At 49.6% G+C, this 14,078-nt stretch overlaps 1 protein-coding gene across 7 annotated transcripts in view; it reads left to right on the top strand.

The window, feature by feature from the left end:
* Window positions 1–1,025: 1,025 nt before the first annotated feature.
* Window positions 1,026–14,078, top strand: part of LOC137571771 (uncharacterized) — an 85,100-nt gene continuing 72,047 nt past the window's right edge. For 6 of the 7 annotated variants that reach the window (XM_068281383.1, XM_068281376.1, XM_068281381.1 and 3 more), the window contains exons 1-2: window positions 1,026–1,175; window positions 12,017–12,530. The gene's annotated coding sequence lies outside the window, so the exon portion shown is untranslated. Of the gene's footprint in view, window positions 1,176–1,371; window positions 1,475–12,016; window positions 12,531–14,078 lie in introns of those variants that run through there. The other variant, XM_068281378.1, reaches the window with a different exon arrangement.

The following is a 14,078-nucleotide window of genomic DNA, read 5'->3' as shown; positions in this document are numbered from 1 at the left end:
CTATTTATGTGAAATGCTGTCTATTTATGTGACTCATGACTGCTGAATTTGTCTTTTTGGGGGCCTCATGGTTACTGAATTTGTCTTGTTGGGGGCCTCATGATTTGTTGGGGGCCTCAAGATCGCTGAATTAGTCTTGTTGGGGGCCTCATGATTGTTGAATTTGTCTTGTTGGGGGCCTCATGATTGCTAAATTTGTCTTGTTGGGGGCCTCATGATTGCTGAGTTGGTTATGTTGGGGGCCTCATGATTGCGGAATTTGTCTTGATGGGGGGGGGGGGGGGCTCATGATTGCTGAATTTGTCTTGGAACATGCTGGAAGGTACATACTGAGGGAGGGTGGGTAAGCGTGAGCCTGCTAACCTCCATATACATTTGGCTCCACCCATAACCACGCCCACATTTAATATGTGACCACGTCCCTTTTTGGCGCGGCGCAACCTTGACTTTGGGGGGGCGCATTAATAGTCTTTGTCCCCGGGCGCTGAAAATCCTACCTACGCCTCTGCTACACACAGGTGCTGCACTCCTCCTGTACTTCCCTGTCCCTCATGTCACCGGCTGGGCTCCCCTGTGGCCACCTCCTCCAAGTCCCCCCCCCCACACACACACACACACCACCCGTGCAATGTCACCACACACAGGTGCTCAGGGCCGGATTTACCACTAGGCACTGTAGGCACGTGCCTATAGGGCAAGCATGTGAGAGGCGGGGACTGTAGGGTCTGATGAAGTCATCGCCGGTAGTTCGCATCTCTCCGGGAAATGCAGAAAGATTTGGAGCGGTGCGTGCTGCGTCCACATCAAGTTGGGGCAGTTCCACTGAAGTAGGGTGGGGGGGACGAATAATGCTCCTGCTCTGACCTTGTTAATACAATCCCAGACCTTTCCTACTTTTACTTATGGGAGAGCAGACTATAGAGCAGAGACTGAGATCCACCTCCCTGGCTCCCCTTCCAAGCTCCTCTTGTTATCAGCTTTTAAAGTTTTCCGCTCCCCTTTCCAAGTGTATTAGTTGTGGCCACTTAACTCCGCCCCCCGCTCTGTCCCTGTGCTACACGTGCTTCTTGCTTGCAATGCCGCTGGGACTGATCGTAAAAAGCCCAGCGAGTGCTTACTGTGGAAGTCCTGCAGCTGAGCCCTGAGGGGATCGTGGGGCAGCACAGACACGGCAGGTGAGAGACTGGGCTTTAGCACACAGGCTGTATCTGGTCAGAACTCCGTAGAGAGGGTCAGGCTGAACGACTATAGGCAAGGCAGCTGCATGTTTATGTTTGGCCAGGCTGCCTGTGACCTTTGCTGAACTTGTCAGCTGAGATCCCGGCCTCTGATATGGGTATGCACTGGATGTTTTTTCACTGTCCAGCGAGCATCATGAATGATGTCTGTGACTGCTCACGACAGGATTCCTCTACCCTATACAGCCCTCCCTGGCTGCTTAGAATTCCTGGACTGTAGTCTGCAGCACTGACAGGTAGGGGCTGCAGAGCAGTGTGTACCTTATATTGAGACAGAGAAAGATTCAGAAATCAGATCATGCACATAGTGTCACAATGATAAGGGGATCAGGAGGGGTTGGGATCCATTAAAAGGCTGTGGCTGACGGTGACCTGTCAGGTGATCCAGGCTTGTGGAGTGGAGGTAGGAAAAGGTTTCCAGAAAAATGGCAAAATATTTGTTAAAGTGCACCTGGGACCAAAATGACAGCCGTACTTGCACAGGTGAAGTATGGCTGCGCTTGTGTCAGATGAGTGTGGCCACGATCAGATTATCAACATTACTTCAGCTGGAGGGACCGGGCAGAGGACAGTATGGGAAGCTTCTCCTTAGGTAAGTATGTGTTTCTGAATCTGCAGTTTTGTTCTGGTTCTCTTAAAGGATTCAGAAAATATGGTTGTGCCTGCGCTAGCGATTAAAAACAGAACTCAAAATGCTCATTGTGTGAACCAGCCCTTACATCTGCTGCTGGACTAGGTAAAACCTTAGAGTACATGTGCTTAGGTGCATGGAGTTTCGAAATGTGTGGTTTAAAGGGAACCTGCAGCGAAAAGTGTATGAAGGATGCCATATTTATTTCCTTTAAAACAATACCAGTTGCCTGGCTGTCCTGCTGATCTCTTTATCTTCAGTAGTGTCTGAATTGCACACCTGAAACAAGCATGCAGTCAGAAACATCTGATCTTTTGCTTATTCAGGGTCTATAGATAAAAGTATTAGAGGCATAGGATCAGCAGGACAGCCAGGCAACTGGTATAGCCTTAAAGTGGATGTGAACTCAGAACTTTCTCTCTGCCCTAAAAGATACAAAACAGCATAATAACAATTAAAGAAAAACATTTTTGTTACATCCAATACAAATTCTGCAATGAACCTGCAGTGTCTTCTTCCTGCTTTCATGTAAGCAGACATATTGTTAATATCCTGTGCCTTCAAATAAGCTTATCTGCCGTGGCAGTCAGGTGACTCGGGGAGAGATCAAATTACAACTTGTAATTAAACACAAATGAGGGGTAATTTGATAGGCTAAATTCTCTAAATACATGTAGGGTGCATTTCTCTGTTATCCTTTTGTCCTGTGCAAGAGTGCAGGTCCACTTTAAAGGAAATAAATATGGCAACCTCTATATAATTCTCCTTTCAGGTTCCCTTTAATCCCACCAGAAGAAGTGGGTGTGACTTGGAGAAGGGTGTGGCCTTGTTGAGGGGCGGAGTTTAGGGCACCAGAACTTCTGTGCCTATAGGCTCCTGAGGCGTAAATCCGGCCCTGGAGCTGTGTGCTCAGCAAGCAGTTACCAGGCAGCAGTGAGCAGATACCAGGCAGCAACAAGCAGTTACCAGGCAGCAGCGAGCAGTTACCAGGCAGCAGCGAGCAGTTACCAGGCAGCAGCGAGCAGTTACCAGGCAGCAGCGAGCAGTTACCAGGCAGCAGCGAGCAGTTACCAGGCAGCAGCGAGCAGTTACCAGGCAGCAGCGAGCAGTTACCAGGCAGCAGCGAGCAGTTACCAGGCAGCAGCGAGCAGATACCAGGCAGCAGCGAGCAGATACCAGGCAGCAGCGAGCAGATACCAGGCAGCAGCGAGCAGATACCAGGCAGCAGCGAGCAGATACCAGGCAGCAGCGAGCAGATACCAGGCAGCAGCGAGCAGATACCAGGCAGCAGCGAGCAGATACCAGGCAGCAGCGAGCAGATACCAGGCAGCAGCGAGCAGATACCAGGCAGCAGCGAGCAGATACCAGGCAGCAGCGAGCAGATACCAGGCAGCAGCGAGCAGTTACCAGGCAGCAGCGAGCAGTTACCAGGCAGCAGCGAGCAGTTACCAGGCAGCAGCGAGCAGTTGTGAGAGTTTGAGAGCCATTTCACTGCCATTTTCACAGTCCATGGCAGGGGCGGCGCCAGGGGGGTGCTTGGGGGTGCTCGAGCACCCCCTAGAATTGTCCAAGCACCCCCAAAGCACCCCGTGGAGTGAACTGACTTCAGGCGTCTAAAAGACGCCAAGTCAGTTCACACAGCGGCAGCACGGAGCAACAGGCAGGGCTACGGTAAGATGGCCGCCCGGAGCCCTGTTCTGCAGACTTCGAGTCTGCAGTGCATGGCTTCGGGCGGCCATTTTCCCGTAGCCCTGCTCTCTGCATGCAGGCAGGAAGTCTCGTCGTGACGTCGGGAAGGAAGAGGATCGTGGGCGCGCGGGCGCTGCGCGCCACAATGAGGTCGGGACAGGAGGTCGGGAAAGAAGGTCTTCTGGCTGTAGGTGAGTAAATGGGTTTTTCTTTTCTTTTTCAGGTGATGCTGATTGTGCATATTGGGGCCATATCTGCTACGGATTGTGCATATTGGGGTCATATCTGCTACGGATTGTGCATATTGGGGTCATATCTGCTACGGATTGTGCATATTGGGGTCATATCTGCTACGGATTGTGCATATTGGGGTCATTTCTGCTACCGATTGTGCATATTGGGGTCATTTCTGCTACGGATTGTGCATATTGGGGTCATTTCTGCTACGGATTGTGCATATTGGGGTCATGTCTGCTACGGATTGTGCATATTGGGGTCATGTCTGCTACGGATTGTGCATATTGGGGTCATGTCTGCTACCGATTGTGCATATTGGGGCCATGTCTGCTACCGATTGTGCATATTGGGGCCATGTCTGCTACCGATTGTGCATATTGGGGCCATGTCTGCTACCGATTGTGCATATTGGGGCCATGTCTGCTACCGATTGTGCATATTGGGGCCATGTCTGCTACCGATTGTGCATATTGGGGCCATGTCTGCTACCGATTGTGCATATTGGGGCCATGTCTGCTACCGATTGTGCATATTGGGGCCATGTCTGCTACCGATTGTGCATATTGGGGCCATGTCTGCTACCGATTGTGCATATTGGGGCCATGTCTGCTACCGATTGTGCATATTGGGGCCATGTCTGCTACCGATTGTGCATATTGGGGCCATGTCTGCTACCGATTGTGCATATTGGGGCCATGTCTGCTACCGATTGTGCATATTGGGGCCATGTCTGCTACCGATTGTGCATATTGGGGCCATGTCTGCTACCGATTGTGCATATTGGGGCCATGTCTGCTACCGATTGTGCATATTGGGGCCATGTCTGCTACCGATTGTGCATATTGGGGCCATGTCTGCTACCGATTGTGCATATTGGGGTCATTGGACGTGTTTTTTGTTAAAATCTGCTCACATTACGTGTATTTTCTTGAGAAAACCTGCACAATTATGTGAATTTTCTGGGAAAAGGGTCACCAAAACTTGGGCCCTCTGTCTTTGCGTTGCACTTTTAAAGGGAACCCGAGGTGAGAATAATATTGAGGCTGCCATATTTATCTCCTTTTAAGTAATACCAGCTGCCTGGCTGCCGTGTTGGTCCTCTGCCTCTAATTTCTTTCAACCATAGACCCTGAACAAGCATGCAGCAGGTCAGGGGTTTCTGACAATATTGTCAGAACTGACAAGATTAGCTGCATGCTTGTTTCTGGTGTAATTCAGTTCACTACTACAGCCAAATAGATCAGCAGGGCTGCCAGGCAACTAAAATTGTTTAAAAGGAAATAAATATGGCAGCCACCATATCACTCTCACCCTGGGTTCACTTTAAATTACAGTTAGCCCCGCCCTCATCCGGTCATGACCATGCCCATTTTTTTGCCGCGGCGCGCGAAGGTCGTCAGCTCCCCCGGAAATTGGTCCAGCACCTGCATAGCACCCCCTAAAAAAAATTCCTGGAGCCGCCACTGGTCCATGGAAAAGAGGCCTTACCCTAGCAAGTCTGACATTGCAAATCTGGCCTAATTGGCTATTCATGAGGCAATGCTCATGCAAATGCATGCACAAACCAATACCACAAAGCAGTCACCCTGATACATGCTACATTAGCACTATCCGGCTTAGTGCACACCAGAGCGGTTCGGCAGCGTTTTGCGATCCACTTGCGGCTGCGGATACGCTTGGGTAATGTATTTCAATGGGCTGGTGCACACCAGAGCGGGAGGCGTTTTGCTGAAACGCATACTCACGAGGTGAGGCATTTTTTGGATTGCGGAGGCGTTTCTGCCTCCAATGTAAAGTATAGGAAAAACGCAAACCGCTCTGAAAAACGGCAGTTCAGAGCGGTTTTGCAGGTGTTTTTGTTACAGAAGCTGTTCAGTACAGCTTTACTGTAACAATATATGAAATCTACTACACCAAAAACGCTTTACAAAACCGCAAAATGCTAGGTGAAATGCTACAGAAAAATAAGAAAAAGCGTTTCAAAATCTGCTAGCATTTTGCGGATATGCTACCAGTTTTTGGTGTGCTCCAGGCCTCCAGGAGCACCACGGGGAGGATTCCCAATGCCCCTTTTTTATACAACTGGGGGGACCGCAGGGTCCCAGGCTCTCTCACTGCCTGGAAACCACAGCGGCACCCCGGAGGGGGAGGCTGGGCGGCGTGGACGACCCCCCCCCCCCCCAAGTGTGGCCAGCGCCGGGGAGAGCCGTCTGCACCCACCTCCCAATATTAAAAACAGGCACTTACCTTAACGTCCATTGCGTTCTGCTACATGCGCATTAATTTGGGGGCACCACATGAGAAAGGAGAGAAGCATGGGTCACCCCGAGCTTTAGAGCTCAGGGCTGGCTCACATACAACACTCTGGGGTGGGGGGAGGACAGGCGCAGACAACTCACTCCAGGGCTCACACCACCAGAGCAAGCCATCCACCACCTGCCTCCAAAGGATACAACTGCAAAAAATGCTTTCCATTAGAAAAATTTTGCGCGGGTTGGCTAGTATACAAGATTCCTGCTGGAGCAGCTTGGATATGCATATTAGACTGGATGAACTTTGTGCTTGCCACTTATAGTGTGAATGCAGTAGATTTGCTGAATGTTGAACTTATCCTGCTTTTTGTTTACAGCACCAGCGTTTACAGCAACAGGAACTTTATTTGCAGGCCTGCTTTACAATGGGCCTGCTTTGTCCCTGGGTGTCAGGGGACAGTTAGGAGCGGATCTTCTAAATGTTGCGGAGGTGGCAGTTGCAGGATCAGGCAATACTTTGGATGTGGGGTGTAAAGGAAAGTGCAGAGTCCACGGCAACACCTAGACAGCGGGCTTGGGAGGTAGGGCGGTTGGTAGTATTTTCGATAGTGAGGTGTAGATCTGGGAGGGGTTCAGCTGTGCGGGGCGGGAATATAAGAAGCTCAGTCTTGTCCAAATTAAGCTTCAGGAACCTGGCAGCCATCCAGGAGGAAATGGATGTGAAGCAGGCGGAGACTTTGTCCATGGTAGAGGAGGAGAGATCTGGGGTGTGGAGGTATATCTGGATGTCATCGGCATACAGGTGGTAATTAAAGCCCATGGAAGAGATGATTTTGCCAATTGAGGCAGTATAGATTGAGAACAGTAGTGGTCCTAGGATGGAACCTTGAGGAACACCAACTGAGAGGGGTGTAGGAGTGGATGAGGAGCCATTCAAGAATGTTGTGAAGGAGTGGTTGGAGAGGTAGAAGGAGATCCAGGCTAAGGCTAGGTCCTGAATGCCCATTGACTGCAGGGAGTGGAGGGGAGGGAGTGGTGGACAGTGTCAAATGCTGAGGAGAGGTCCAGGAGGAGCAGGATGGAGTATTTAGCTTCGGCTTTGGCAAGGGCATGGTCATTGACCACTTTGGTGAGGGCTGTTTCAGTAGAATGGGCTGTACGAAAATCAGATTGCAGGGGATCGAGAAGGGAGTTGGAATTGAAGAAGTTGGTCAGGCGTTGGTGGGCCAGACGTTCAAGAATTTTCGAGGCAAAAGGGAGGAGGGAGATTGGGTGGTAGTTGGATGGCAGTGCACGGTCAAGTGAAGGTTTTTTCAGCAGGGGAAGCACAGTGGCCTCTTTGAATATGGAGGGGAAGATGCTGGTGGAGAAGAAGAGGTTGAACAGGTGGGTGAGGACAAGGGCCAGTTCAGAAAAATGTGGGTGGAGGGAATCAGATGGGACCGGATCAAGGGGGCTGGAAGTGGCAGGTGAAGTTGCCACCACCTGGCTGACTTCCTTCACCGTGACAGGAGCGAAGGAGGTAAGGGGAGGGGGGGAAGAGGCAGGAGTAGGATGGGGTGATTTAGGAGGGGGCGATGGAGTCCAGGAGAGAAATGTGCCTCCGGATGGTTGTAATTTTGTTGATAAAGTAGTTTGATAGGTCAGTGGCTTAGAGGGTGGAGGTTAGGGGGGAGGTGTGGGGTTGAGTAGGGCATTGAAGGTGGCAAAAAGACGACATGAGTTGGAGGCTTGGGTAGTGATCAAGCAAGTGAAGTATTTCTGTTTGCTATCAGCGAGGACAGTATGGTACGTCTGCAACTTGATCTTGTATCCCAGGCATGGGTGTCCGCACATATGGCAAAACCGGGCATCTGCCCGAGCCTGGCCGCCCGCTGCCCCCCCCTGGCCGCGTGCCCGTGCAGCCAGCAGGAGGGGACAGTGCAGAGAAGAGAGAGGGCTATGGGCACAGTGGGGAAGGGCGGACATCTCCCCCCCCCCCCTTTCCCTCACCTTAGGGGGCTCTCTCTCCCTCGCTGTCCCCTCCGGAATGAAGTGTGCACTGTGCAGCGGCTGGCAGCGGGCGGAACTTACCTCCTCTCGCTCCTGCGCCGGAAGTTCTGGTGCCGCACTCTGGTCTGAATCAGGCCAGAGCAGCGGCTAATCCATCCGGCGCGTGCGACGAGAGGAGGTAAGTTCCGCCCGCTGCCAGCCGCTGCACACTTCATTCCGGACTCCAGAGGGGACAGCGAGAGAGGGAGGGAGAGCCCACTATGGTGAGTGCCCATAGCTCTCTCTCTCTTCTCTCCGCTGCTCCCCTCCTCCTGCACACAGACATGGCCACTTTTTCTGCGGACATATCCCCCTGCCTACATATACTGGGACATATACCCCTGCCTACATATACTGGGACATAGACACCTGCCTACATATACTGGGACATATACCCCTGCCTACATATACTGGGACATATACCCCTGGCTACATATACTGGGACATATACCCCTGGCTACATATACTGGGACATATACCCCTGCCTACATATACTGGGACATATACCCCCTGCCTACATATACTGGGACATATACACCTGCCTAAATATACTGGGACATATCCCCCTGGCTACATATACTGGGACATATCCCCCTGGCTACATATACTGGGACATATACACCTGCCTACATATACTGGGACATATATTCCTGCCTACATATACTGGGACATATACCCCTGCCTACATATACTGGGACATATACCCCTGCCTACATATACTGGGACATATACCCCTGGCTACATATACTGGGACATATACCCCCTGCCTACATATACTGGGACATATACACCTGCCTACATATACTGGGACATATCCCCCTGGCAGGGGCGTAGCAATAGGGGTTGCAGAGGTAGCGACCGCATCAGGGCCCTTGGGCCAGAGGGGCCCCGAAGGGCCCTCCCTCAACTACAGTTTTAGCTCTCTATTGGTCCTGTGCTCATAATAATCACTTCTATAGATACTTTGAATAGTTGTAATCATTAACAAACTGTTCCCCATCCCCTTCTTGCACCTCAGACACTGTAGTTACCATTGACAGGTTTTGGTGCACCATATCAATTGTTATGTATAGAGTGCTTGGGGGGCCCCATTGTAAAACTTGCATCGGGGCCCACAGCTCCTTAGCTACGCCACTGCCCCCTGGCTACATATACTGGGACATATACACCTGCCTACATATACTGGGACATATACCCCTGCCTACATATACTGGGACATATACCCCTGCCTACATATACTGGGGACATATACCCCTGCCTACATATACTGGGGACATATACCTCTGCCTACATATACTGGGGACATATACCTCTGCCTACATATACTGGGGACATATACCTCTGCCTACATATACTGGGGACATATACCTCTGCCTACATATACTGGGGACATATACCCCTGCCTACATATACTGGGCACATATACCCCTGCCTACATATACTGGGCACATATACCCCTGCCTACATATACTGGGCACATATACCCCTGGCTACCTGTTCTAGGGACATCTCTACCCCTGGCTACCAGTTCTGGGGACATCTATACCGCTGGCCACCTATTCTGGGGACACCTATAGACCTGGGGCTACCTATTTTTGGGGAACCACTGCTGTCAGATTGAGTGTATTTTGAGGAACTGCTGCCAGGTGAGAGGTGTCTACATATTAAGGGGGCATTCTGCCTATTTATGTGAAAAGCTGTCTATTTATGTGCCTCATGACTGCTGAATTTGTCTTGTTGCGGGCCTCATGGGTTACTGACTTTGTCTTGTTGGGGGCCTCATGATTTGTTGGGGGCCTCATGATTGCTGAATTTGTCTTGTTGGGGGCCTCATGATTGCTGAATTTGTCTTGTTGGGGGCCTCATGATTGCTGAATTTGTCTTGTTGGGGGCCTCATGATTGCTGAATTTGTCTTGATGGGGGGGCTCATGATTGCTGAATTTGTCTTGTTGGGGGTCACATGATTGCTAACTGCGAGACTATGGAAAAAGCTGAATCCTCATCATATGAGACAATAGCATTAAACCTACTTTTTCCGCTTTTTAAAACAGAAAATGAAACTGGGAGGTTTTAAAAAAATGAATAATTTTTTTCAGGAGTACGATGGATGAAATTGTTTATCTTCACAGTTTATTTTCAACTTAATTTTCCATAATGTTCATGTATGAGTTAAAACATTTGTATTTAGTTTAAATTGCTGTTGGCACTTTGTGATAGTAAAGTGACTTTGCAGTTTGGACACTCGACCTCCAAAAGGTTCGCCACCACTGTCCTAATGTCCCACCATTGCTTAGTTCATGTAAACTTGTCTCCACCCACGACCACACCCACATTCTGGTTCATGACCACACCCATTTTTCGGTAGCTCCATTTTTTTGCCCGGATTTGCTTTTTGCTCCCCACTTTTTGCCCCCCCCCCCCCCCCGGAAATTTTTCTGCGGACGCCCATGATCCCAGGAAATCTATACCTGGCTAACCTATACTGGGGGCAACTATATCTGGCTAACCTATACTGGGGGCAACTATATCTGGCTAACCTATACTGGGGGCAGCTATATCTGGCTAACCTATACTGGGGCAACTGTACCTGGCTACCTATACTGGGGAACCTTCCTGGCTAACCTATACTGAGGGAACCTACTTGGCTAACCTATACTGGGGAAAACTCCCTGGCTACCTATGCTGGGGCACCTATACCTGGCTAACCTATACTGGGGGCAGCTATACCTGGCTAACCTATACTGGGGGCAGCTATATCTGGCTAACCTATACTGGGGCAACTGTACCTGGCTACCTATACTGGGGAACCCTCCTGGCTAACCTATACTGAGGGAACCTACTTGGCTAACCTATACTGGGGAAAACTCCCTGGCTACCTATACTGGGGGCAGCTATACCTGGCTAACCTATACTGGGGGCAGCTATGCCTGGCTGAACTATTCTGGGGTACCTTCCTGGCTAACCTATACTTGGGGCAGCTTTTTTTGGTTGTACAAGCTATAACATGCAGTGCAAATTGTCAGGTGCTGTGCGATCATTCCAAAGTAAGGGGGGGGGGATAGGGGGGTTGGGGGCGGCACATCCTCACAAATTTGCCTCAGGCAGCAAAAAGTCTAGAACCGGCCCTGAGCCCCTCTATAGCTACCAAGTTGCCTACCATTGCTCTAAAGGAAACTCACTAAGAGAGATGCTACCAATGTAGACTTTTAAAGGCACCACTCCAGATGATCAAAATCATTTTTACATGATTTTTTTTTTCTGGGTGACACAGTGATGTAGTGGTTAGCACTCTCACCTTGCAGCAGAGCAGGGACAAGGTCCTCCAGCACCCAAGGCTGAGACACCAAAGTGCGCCCCTCTATCCCTCCCACCCCTGCCGTCACACACTGATTGCTATTGACTAAGAGGGCCCCAGGGCCCACAACCTCCCCAACACCTTAATATCTAGTTATTTGGCTTGCAGTCACTGCTATGTATCCCCTTTTCTTATTTCTTTCTGCTTCATACACAATTAGGAATGACAGCTGAATGAATTGTGCGCCCCCTCCTACACTACACCCTGAGGCTGGAGCCTCTCCAGCCTATGCCTCGGCCCGGCACTGCCTTGCAGGACACTATTTGCATGCAGTTTGTATTTTCTCCCCTTGTTTTCATGAGTTTCCTGGCAAGCCAATATACTGTAAAGTCCTGCAGAAGATGCAAGTAACTACATAAATACAAGTAAATAAATACAATTTTTTTATCATACCTAGTACATTTTTGAAGGATTTGGAGAAAGTATTGGGCTTGCATTCACTTTTTGAAACTGTCAAAAGAAAACATTGGTTGTGTTGAGGAATTAGTTCTATTGTTCACAGAAATTAATATGCACAGAAACTGCATTACTAAAAAATGGCCACTAGAGGGAACTAACGCCTCATATTCTTTCTTTATACAGAATGCGTGCAGTGCACCAGCTAGAAGATGAGTAATTACAACTCAAGAACGAACACTAATTCACCTTCTACAAATAACAACGCAACATAATTAGCCTCCATTGACATTGACGAACAGCTATTTTGAATTGAAATTAATTTTAAATACATTTAGATTCATTTAAAACACATTTTAATTCATTCAAAATCAATTTGCAATGATTTTAAATAAGGAAAATTGACAACCTTCTATAAGTACGAAGTAATTGAATTAATTGTGTTAACTGGACAAAATATACTCTTCACCTAAATTAGGATCTTTAGAAAAAGGCCCCATAGTGTATTTCTGGGTCTGCAACAATTCCTATGACCGTCAGGAAATTTGCATTTACTGTAAGGAAGTTAACGATGGCAGTCTGAAGATTTCATTCACTGGCGCTGCTGGTTTCTCTGAAGCTCTGCAAAAATGGGAATGCTGCGACTGAAAATGAAGAAAATGCAGCAGCCATGTGCCAAGATTCTTTAATGTGAAATAAGGTAATAAAACAGCACTGTGGCAGGATTTGGAAAACTCTGCCTTTGTCACTACAAGGTTTACTATCAGTCAGTGGGGAGCCTGGGAAAGCCATAGCACCTCAGGGGTGCATCACTGGATGTGGCCAACTCCAGAAAGGGACTTTTGCTGAACACAGACACTCAAAATGTAATGCAAACCAAACAAATTCTGTACATATCAGCTCCACCTACATGCCAGGATTTTAACCTATTCCATAATCCAGATCCACTTCAAAGGAAACCTGAGAAGATGAAAAAAAATTATACATACATACCTGGGGCTTCCCCTTCAGGCTGATTGGTACCGCACCGTCTTCCCAGGCCACCTGGATCCTCTGCTAATTGACCTGGTAATTCCTCCAGTTGGAGGCGAACTGTGCATGCGTGGCCTGGCAACACGCGCACCCCATCGCCTGTTCTGAGCGAGCCGGTTCTGAACGCTCCCAGCAAGAGGAGTGTGATGGGGGAGCGCACGTGGCCAGACTGCATCTGCGCCCACTGGACCCGACTGGCAAATTACCGGGTCGCCCACCCGAGGATCTAGGTGGCCTGGGAATACGGCAAGGAACTGATCAGCCTAAAGGGGGCTGGAGAAAGCCCCAGGTATGTATATATTTTTTTTCATAGTCTCAGGTATGATTAAGGAGCCATGAGTTAGCTCCAATACGTGTGAGTTGTTTTATGCTGTTGGTCTACATTGCTTGATAAAAAATTGGATTTTTAATCCATGGCCGGTGCAGTGGGATTCTTTTTTCTACGATACATATGGCTTGCTGGTGTCCTGCTCCTGACCTAGGAGTGGAGCGACCTGCCCTGTTTCGTCTCAGGTATACTTTAAAGAGAACCCGAGGTGGGCAGAGTGGGGTGGCAGATGGGACACAGAGGTATGTTCTGTGCCTCATAACATGCCTCTGTGTTCCCACATCGCCACTCTCTGCCCCCCCCCCCCCACGCAAAAGTCCCCCGAGATTAGCAACAATATTTGTCGCTATCTCAGAGATAAACACAGGGAAAGGGCTTCCCTGTTCAAAACGCCTGACAGGGGCATTCCTGCAGGGTTTCCAGAGCTTCATTTGGGCAGCTCTCTCTCCCTGGCCGTGCCCCCTGCTACTCCCCTGCCACTCCCCTGCCTCCCTGCACGCTATGAGAGACACACCATCTCTCAGTGCAGTGTCGTGACCCAGTGGTCACCAAAGTGAAAGTGGGCCAGTGGCTACCGCTCAGCCCCCCGGATCAGGTAGCCGCCTTTTTTTTTTTTTTTACCCCACCTCGGGCTCTCTTTAAAGAGAACCCGAGGTGGGTTTGAAGAATATTATCTGCATACAGAGGCTGGATCTGCCTATACAGCCCAGCCTCTGTTGCTATCCCAAACCCCCGTAAGGTCCCCCTGCACTCTGCAATCCCTCATAAATCACAGCCACGCTGCTGACAAACAGCTTGTCAGAGCTGGCTGTGTTTATCTCTATAGTGTCAGTCTGCTGCTCTCCCCGCCTCCTGCAGAACTCCAGTCCCCGCCTGCATCCCTTCCCT

This window comes from Hyperolius riggenbachi, chromosome 4, assembly GCF_040937935.1.
Source record: "Hyperolius riggenbachi isolate aHypRig1 chromosome 4, aHypRig1.pri, whole genome shotgun sequence".
Taxonomy (NCBI): domain Eukaryota; kingdom Metazoa; phylum Chordata; class Amphibia; order Anura; family Hyperoliidae; genus Hyperolius; species Hyperolius riggenbachi.
Note: the sequence above shows the minus strand (reverse complement) of the source record. Positions and strands in the feature narration are given on the sequence as shown.